Source organism: Ovis canadensis, chromosome 5 (assembly GCF_042477335.2).
Source record: "Ovis canadensis isolate MfBH-ARS-UI-01 breed Bighorn chromosome 5, ARS-UI_OviCan_v2, whole genome shotgun sequence".
In the NCBI taxonomy this organism is placed as follows: Eukaryota; Metazoa; Chordata; class Mammalia; order Artiodactyla; family Bovidae; genus Ovis; species Ovis canadensis.
In genome coordinates, this window is record NC_091249.1 from 76,002,168 (window position 1) to 76,011,706 (window position 9,539).

Consider the following 9,539-nt stretch of genomic DNA (forward strand, 5'->3'; position numbering starts at 1 on the left):
TGGCAAATCTCTCTTGAACCAGAGACTGGGTGATGTCTTCTGAAAGTCACACTGGCTCTGCTAGCCAGCTCCCTGACCTTGGGGAAATCACACACACACCCGGAGCCTCAAATTCCACACTACTGCTAACCCTAGATTCTTTGGGAAACTTGAATGAGATCGAAAATACCAGTGAATACTTGTAAATCAGAATATACTGTAAAAATAGCAGGCGTTTTTATAATTATGACAATAATGAAGACAATTAAAAAGGCCCAGAGAATATCAATGATATTTCCAGAACACAGGGAGTTAACAGCCAACTCGGGACGTTGAATTCAAGTTTCCTGATTTCCAGCTATGCTGACTGCCTCTTGGCTCGGTCCTAGGCTCCATGTCTAAACCTGTGAACAAAGAAATCGTACAGATGAACATATCCAAATTTAGTGGTGGTGATAGTGATGCAGTAACTGCTATTAATAATATATATTGAGTATATGTTTTATACCAGGCACTCTGACAAGTCTACTACATATATGTATTATCCCTTTTGGCTCTTACATTATACTCTTTGAAGTGGGTATTGTGCATACTCCCTGCTCTATATGAAGAAACTAAGGATGAGTGTGTTCCTTTCCATGTATGTTTTGCTTTCTAATGGGGAATGATGCTTTAAGTCAAAGGGATACATTTATAGAATGGTGTAAGTTCAGGCCTCATGATCGGCCACTTGGGGTGGTAGGAGGAGAGGTCTGTTTGGGTACAGACTGGGGAATCCCAGTGCTCCTGAAATTGCACCACAGAAGTGGTAGCTGGCCCTGCCAAGAAGGCTTGGCAATAGCTGAGTTTGTTACCTTGTAGCAAAGTGTGATTTTCTGCCTCTCTCAGCCTGAAGACACTGTCGCTGGCAGTCTGGGGGCAGGAAAGTGCCCAGCCAAGTTGGAAGGCAAGACTTCAAGATGAGATGACTGGCAAAAGTGGGGCCACGGAGCTGGGCACGACCAGGCTGCTGTGTGGCATGTTCACAGTGTAAAGCCCATCTCCAAATTAAATCTCCTGGACTTCTCACTTGGAGAGAGGTGAGGAAGGACAAGTCGGCAGAACAGAGGTGAGAGAACAGGAGCCGTTTTTCCATCCTCGAGAGCTGGAGGCTCAAGTAATCCTTGGATGAGTGCATTAGCTCTGAGTGTAAATCTAATAAGTGGGGTCCTAAGTGGATTCTCTCGACCATTAAGCAAAGGAGCATAGTGGCTAAGCGTTTGGGTCCTGCATGATCGACCCAGGCTCACGTCCTCTGCCATCATTTGCTGCTTATGTGATGACAGGCAGGTTTAATACTCGATACATCTCCGTTTTCACATCTGTGATGTAGAGATAACAATAGAACCTCTCTCACAGTTGTGTCAGCAAGATTCAGTAAGACAATGCATTTAAACTCATCACTGTACCTGACACAACAAATAAGCAAAACAAGATGTTGTTTTTGTTGTTGTTCATTTCCTAAGTCGTGTCTGACTCTTTGCTACCCCATGGACCATAGCGCACCAGGCTGTTCTGTCCTCCACTCCCAGAGTTTGCTCATATTCATGTCCACTGAGTCAGTGATGCTATCTAACCATCTCATCCTAGGGTCATCCCTTTCTCCTTCTGCCGTCAATCTTTCCCAGCATCAGGGTCTTTTCTAATGATTTGGCTCTTCATATCAGGTGGCCAAAGTACTGGGGCTTCAGCTTCAGCATCAGCCCTTCCAATGAACATTCAGGGTTGATTTCCTTTAGGATTGACTGGTTTCATCTCACTGTAAAACAGGATAGCTTAAGAATATTGCTATTGTTGTATCTTTATCACCGTCATGACTGTTGAGGTGTCCCGGGGGGTCCAATAAGTAGCAATCCTTTTCCCTGCCTGTTCTGCATCAGTAATGATGTAAGACAAAGGAATCAGTCAGGTGGGGGATCAACACATCACCTTTATAACTGGAAAGTTAGCACTGAAGGCTGTGGCTCGTGGACAGAATTACAGAGTGATTCTCGTTTCCTGGCCAGCACTCACCCACATCTTAGGGGAACCCACTCCTGTATGATTCACATCTAAAGGATGGGATGAACTCCCTGCAAGTCACCTGGTTCTCAACATGGAAGAGAGAAAAGTCAGAGCTTCCTGTACCTTACCCGCCGATTGCGTGTCACACAAACCACTGCTCCTGGAGATGGGGATCGGGATGGGAAAAAGGAGCGAGGAAAGGGGTTTTACAATAATGATGGTATACAATAATGAAGGCTGCTCCAGGTGGAAAGAATATCAAGAGTGGATAGGGAGAACATCCCCAACATTTACCATATAAAAACCCCATGGTATCCTGAGCACATTTGATCTTTGGAGAAGATCACTTAATTCTGTTAGGCAACAGAACTGCTTTCAGTGGTAACAATGTAATGAAAGTGAAAGTGAAAGTAACTCAGTCGTGTCCGCCTCTTTGTGACCCCATTCACTATACAGGCCATGGAATTCTCCAGGCCAGAATACTGGAGTGGGTAGCCTTTCCCTTCCCTAGGGGTTCATCCCAACCCAGAGATCCAACTCAAGTCTTCCCCGTTGCAAGTGGATTCTTTACCAGCTGAGCCACAAGGGAAGCCCAAGAATACTAGAGTGGGTAGCCTACCCCTTCTCCAGCCGATCTTCCTGACCCAGGAATTGAACCGGGGTCTCTTGTATTGCAGGTGGATTCTTTCCCAAGTGAGCTGCCAGGGAAGCCCTAACAATGTAATGGTCAGGAGTACTCCCTCTTTTCTTCATTCAATTTTTGGTTTTAAAACAATCGACACACAAGACAGAAGAGTTTGATTTTTAATAGTATTACTCAAAGTTGGTAAAATATTTCACATCTCAACTTTACTTTTCACTTGCCAAACAAAAATATTACAGTCTTCATTTTAACTATTTCACTGTTTTAAATTTTAAATTCCAGTAAAAACTTCAAGTTACATAAGATGACAAAGCTGAATGATCTGAAGTTTTGTTTTTCCTTCTTTTCATTAACTGTTTTTTTTTTTTTTTTCCCCTTCAAATCTACTGCTTAAACACTGAAATATATAGTATTAGGCTGGCCAAAAAGTTAGTTTGGGTTTTTCTTTAACATCTTCTGGAAAAACCCAATGAACTTTTTGGCCAGCCCAGAACAATATGGATTGGAAACAGTGACTGTGGGTGAAGTGAGCTCAAGTAATTTCAAATTGTCACAGACTTACTCGTGAAATTACTGTGTGAGGCTGAGCCCACCTGTTTCAAAGTACTTACATGTTTTCAAAAGTTGGCAGTGACCTTAGCAATTGTTTATAACTTAGACAAACCTTTTTTTTTTTTTTTTGCGAGGGTTGTGTATTTTGTCACTGGCATTGTTCAGGATTTGAAGCAAGTGGCAATGATAACGTGTGAACTGATTTCTGGTCACTTTAAAAATTATTGTTTTGAATTCTCTATGGGCAGTGCACGTCCTTACTGCCCACGCCTGGGACCAATTGCTCCCACCGTCTGGCCCTTGTTATACCACTAAGTAAAAGCTGCACTGGGTTGGGATTGGGAGTTAGAATTTCTGGGTGTTAGTCTTGTCTCTGCCTGCAAGTGGTAATTCTCAGTTCCTAACTGGGAAATTCTCATTTTCCTCTTTGGGCCTTAGTTTTCCTAACTGTAAATTTAGGGGGCTGCACTGGGTCATCTCTCAAAGTTCTAATCCTGGTTTGAGAAGTCATCTTCCACCAGGAAGAGGGAGACTAGAGGATGCATTTGGAATCCGAATTCGTCTCTGTTCAGGGAGCTGCACTGATTTATGGGGAGGAGTCAGTGAAAGGAGATCGTCTGCCTTTGATTTATGTCAGAGGCATGAATGCTCTGGCTTCTGCAGCTCTTGTGCAGCCAAGAATGAAGTAGAGGAAGTTTCAGACGTGGCTCTGAGAGGGAAGAGGAAGAGGCAGCTATGGCCTGGTGAGGGCGGCAAGGATGGTGCCTGTGAACGTTTATTGAGTGCTTATTATATGCTAAGCATGGGATCGTCATAGCATAATTATGATGAAGCTACTACTATTTAAACTCGTTTTACTGATGAAGAAATTAAAGTTGTTCCGAAGGTCATAGTGTTAGTAAATTGTGATTGTGGGATATGAGCCCAGATTGTCTGACTCCAGATGTCTGTCTTTTAATTGGTGTGGTGGAAGTTAGGGGTGTGAGTCGCTGTTCTCTCCTAGGCTTTGTGTCTCTGCTCGAGGCTGGCTATATAGACACCTGGCTATATCTCTTCCAGGTGCTGGAGTTGTAGACAGACATGGTCCCTGCCTTCATGGAGCTTATAGTCCAGTGAGGGAAAGATGTTAAATAAGCCACAAAATAGTTATTTAATTACACTTGTCATTATTTAACTTATACATGCAGGTGAGGGTATAGAGATTGTTTTCTCCTAAATGTTATGGGTAGTCCAGAAAGAACTATGAGCTCTTTTCTAATCATTGCTTTCCCCCTGAAATCTTATATGTCATTTTTATTATATCTCACTTTGTTTAAAAAATGTGGCATATTTTACAGTACATTGTCAAAAATGTCACATTGTTCTTTTTCCAAAACAAATGAAATTTACCTTGTAACCAAGTCTCTCTCTCTGAAATAGCTATAGATCTGAGCAGAAAACAATGGAAGGCAATATATCTTCTTCTGTGATTGCCTTAACATTCATCATCCTTCCTCAATATTTTTTTTTTTTTATTAAAAACTAAAGGTTAGAAAGTCCATTTTGTTTGAATTTCAGTCAAAGTTTGTTGAGGATTGCAACTGGCCGGATGTTCCCTGTGTCTACATGTAATCGGTTATAATGCCTGGTATATGTCATGGAGCTTTTTATTTTTTTTCTGTATGTTTCAGCTGTAGGGCACCAAGTTCCTAATTCATTTTCATAGTACACCACCGCAATCCCATTCTACAGAGAGAAATAGGTGAGGTGATGTATCTCAGGCAACACAGTTAAGAAAATAACTACTGATTATAAGTTGGGGGATCTTCTCACAGGTGATGTTTATTCTTCTGAAACCTAGGTTAAATAGACCCATGTTAGAATTCCAACATTTCCACTTCTATGCATCCATTCATCCAATACATATTTATTGTACATCTTCCATAAGTCTGGCATCCTGCCTGAAGCTGAGAATACATGAAACAAATCAAGACTTCACTTTCATGGAGCTTATATTTTAGTTGGATTGCCTCACTGTAAACAAATAAGTATACATGATATAAATCCAAAAAAACCATGATAACTTGAAACTGTGATAAAGATGGTGAAATAAAAGGCCAAGGTTGTGGGAATAAGACTAAGTTGGTGGTGGCAGTGGTGAGGGGCAAAGCTATTTTTGAGGAAATGACATGTGAATCTCAAAGAAAAAGAAGGAACTAGGCAGGTAAGGACTGGAGTGAGAACATTAGAGAATATGCAAAGGCTATGAGGTAGGACAGAGAAGGCAATGGTACCCCACTCCAGTACTCTTGCCTGGAAAATCCCATGGACAGAGGAGCCAGGTAGGCTGCAGTCCACGGGGTAGCTGAGGGTCAGACACGACTGAGTGACTTCACTTTCACTTTTCACTTTCATGCACTGGAGAAGGAAATGGCAACCCACTCCAGTGTTCTTGCCTGGAGAATCCCAGGGACAGGGGAGCCTGGTGGGCTGCCGTCTGTGGGGTCGCACAGAGTTGGACACGACTGAAGCGACTTAGCAGCAGCAGCAGCAGCATGGGGCAGGAAGTAGCTTGGTATGTTTGAAAAAACTGGAGGAAAATCAAGGGACATGGAGGGCAAACAGCAGAGGAGCTGGTGGGGAGACTGAAGGAATATGAGTGTGCAGAGGAAGCAGATCACATCATCTGTAGTCTTTAGGGAGAGCAAGGGAGTTTGGACTTTATTTCAACTATAGTTGGGAAACCACAGAAGGTTTAAGGGAGTGATGGTCGCATTTTAGGAAGTTCCTTCTATAAGACAATTTAAGGGGAGCAGGATTGAAAGAAAGGAGTCTGTCACAGTGCTCCAGGCAAGAAATGATGGTGGCCTGGCCTAAGATTGTCGAATTGCAATGGAGAGATGGGAAAGTTTCAAGATAAATTAAGCTTTAGGGGCAATGGAAAGAGAATTAAGGCAATCCCTGAGGCTCTGGCATGGGTGGTTTATTAGTTGAATGGTTTGGGGAAAGAGTCTGATCTTCTGTGAGTCTGAGGTTTGGCTAAGGCATGGGACCTTGGACAGAGACGGAAGGCTTAGGTGAGATAAGCCCAGAGGGCAGTGAAGAAAAGACCAGGAATGATGTGATTATCTCTGGAGTGGATGAGTCACTCCCTTCACCAGTAATCATAAAATGTCACTACCTAAAGGAATCTCAAAATGCCACTAGCATCAATTACTCGAGGAAAGTGACTCTGACATATATTGCTTCCTCTTATACCTACAACACCTAGTTAATAGAAATTAATAAAGGCTTGTTTTCTGGCTAAAATATATATTTTCAACTTTTTGGATTACATGTGAAAGGAATGCACTTGAGCTTGTCAAAGCAAAAAGAAAAATTGTTGGCCTACATAATGAGAAGACAAGGGGGTGGAGTGGGATTTCAGGCATAGTTTGATGTAGGTGTTCATGTACTGTTATCAGTCATTGAGTTTCTCTGAGTTCAGCATCTGCTTTCTTTTGTGTTGGTATCTTTCTCAGCCAAGTTTCCTGAAGGAGTAGAAAAACTACCACCCCCTACTTCTAGCTTATATCTTAGCAGCTCCAACAGGCAGGAAGCAGCTGTTTTCTAATAGACACAGTCTGGGTGCATTGTCCTCTTTGACCTGGCTTGGATTACATATTCATCCCTGAAACAACCTCAGTGGCCAGAAGGCAGAGTATGTAGATGGGCCAAGGTCTGGCTTGTAAATGGGGTCACCCTCATCTGAGCTATATGGACAGAAAGTGAGTGATTCCCAAAGGAAAAGTGGGCTGCTGCTATTGGGAGATGTCATCCATGCGGGGAAGGCAAAAATGACTGACCAGTAAGACTCCTTGTGAAATCTGTATAAGCATCTCTCCTGTCCAACCGTCACGTCTCCATACACCTACCGATATCCTTGGAGATTGTCAGAATGGGGAAGCTCACAGTCTCACACTCCAGAAGACAGAAGCAGTGTTTCTCATGTTACATACGGCTTTAAACCTGCAGGAGAGGTGGGGGACCCTGTGGACATCAAGCCAGTTGCAGGAACCTTTGGAATTGAGAGCTGGGTAACTCAGCTTTTCCTGATGCATGGTGAATGGCACTGAGACAATTTTACTCAGCTCTCCTCCAAAGGCAGCATTTCTTAAATCCTCCAAATGCTTGTCAGTTTCTTTAGAAAGCGTTTTATCACAGTATCATAGACTGTAAGAGCTGGAAGGCAGCTTGGAAATCTTTCAGTCCAGACTGGTCTCCATTTAGATAAGAAAATGAAGGCTGAAAGCACTGAATCTAGAGAAAGATTGTGAATCCATACTTTGTGGTTTTATTCCTGTGAATAGCATGTGGAGTTTCTTATTGCTTCCCTTGGTGAATTTCCACATATCAACTCTCCTTTATCTTTTTCCCTATAAAGAAGTTTGTTTAGTTTCCCATGGGGAATAATCTTGGCTTAGATTTCACTAGGTTTTCTAATTCTTGAATTTAGAAATCCTTCCGAGAACTGAGGGTTCTTTGGGAGATGACGGCTCGGTGACATAAGTCACCTGTGAGACACTTTGAGCCCAAAAACTAAGATCGTGGACAGCATTCCTAGTTTTGTGACAAACTGTCCCTACTTGATGTGTTTGCATCTGAACCTCTGAAAATGTCATCTTATAAAGCATCCAACACGTAGGGCTCATGATGGAGCATCTGCTCCCAAATGAGGACTTGCTGGGCTGGATGAGGATGTGACTAGGTGTCCTGATTAAAATATTTTATTTTTGGCTGCTCTGGGTCTTCATTGCAGCATGCAATCTTTCTCTAGCTGCAGCAAGCAGGGGCTACTTTTCACTTAGGTGCATGGGCTTCTCACTGTGGTGGCTTCTCTTGCTGGGGAGCACAGGTTCTAGGTATGTGGGCTCAGTAGTTGTGACTCATGGACTTAGTTGCTCTGTGGCATGTGGGATTTTCCTGGATCAGGTATCGAACCCGTGTCCCCTGCATCGGCAGGTGGATTCTTAACCACTGGACCAACAGGGAGGTCCCTGATTAAAATCTTGAATGTTAGATCCAAGTAGCCTTGCATGCTAATCCAGGCTCTGTCAATTACACAGTGTGTGAGCTTGACCAAAATTACTAAATTTTGATGAACCTAGGTTTCTTTACATGGAAAATGAACAGATTCATACAAGACTATGTCATTAGGTTGTTGAGATGATGAAATGAAATGAAATGAAATGCATAAAAGCACTTAACACACTGCCTGGAAGATTCTAAGCACTCAATGTAAATGTGGCTGGGATTGTTGTTGCTATTAATAATATTTGTATCATTATTCCAGTAACATTGAATGAGAGCTTGGAAGTGATATTGTGTAACTCATTCAAGATCAGCAGCCATTCAGAGTAAAGTATGTGTGGTGTGGATTTAGTGAAAAATTAACTCTAGTTTGTCCAACTCCCGCTCTGTCCATCTCTCTTTGGAGTCCCCGAAATGTAGACATTCTGCAGTTTCTGTCAGAACACCCCTTTATTTTATCACATAGTTTTGGTAACTTGTACATGATCCTCTGACTTCATTGACTAATTCTGATACTTTCCTGTCCTTCAATTCAATAGATTCTTTGTTTGATCAATACCTCTCATTCCACAAGGACTCGGTGAAATAACACAGGTAAAGCCTTTAGCCACATGGTTGGTACATGATCACTAATAATTAAATGTTAGCTACCAGTGTTACTTTTCTGACCACTCTTGGAATAATTATCAGCACCAGGCACAGGGGTAACAATGAGAGTAAGAGTGATGACGAGGGGTTATCTGGGGCCACCAAGACACACTTCTTATCTTTTTGAAAAGACTAAGCCTGATTCACATTCATCATCCTTTTTTTTTTTCTGACAGAAGAAATAATTTATTAGATCACCTTCTCATTCCCCTTTTAAGACCAATTAGATCCAATTCTTTACCAACTGTTGCCAATCATTTCATTTTCACTAATCTGGATTGGTGCTTCAAACAGATCTTAGGGGCCAAAAGTCATCCATTCGAGAGGCAGGATTTCCCACATGTAAGTTTAATTTCATCATCATTGTCAGTTTCCAGAGCACTTTGTGAAATATCATTTAATCCTCAAAATAACTCAGAGTGTAAGCATATTGCTCTCCCTGTTTTCAAAGGATAGTGCCAGGGAAAAATTAAGTAACTTGCTCAGTGCCAAAGAGAAGTAAACATTTAATCTTTTCAGATAAAAGTTTGTTCTGCCATATTGTAGGAATCCTCATGAGGTTTAATGTAAGCTGTCCACATGGAGGTGAACATGCACTCTTCATGTTGGCCTGGGGACTAATGTG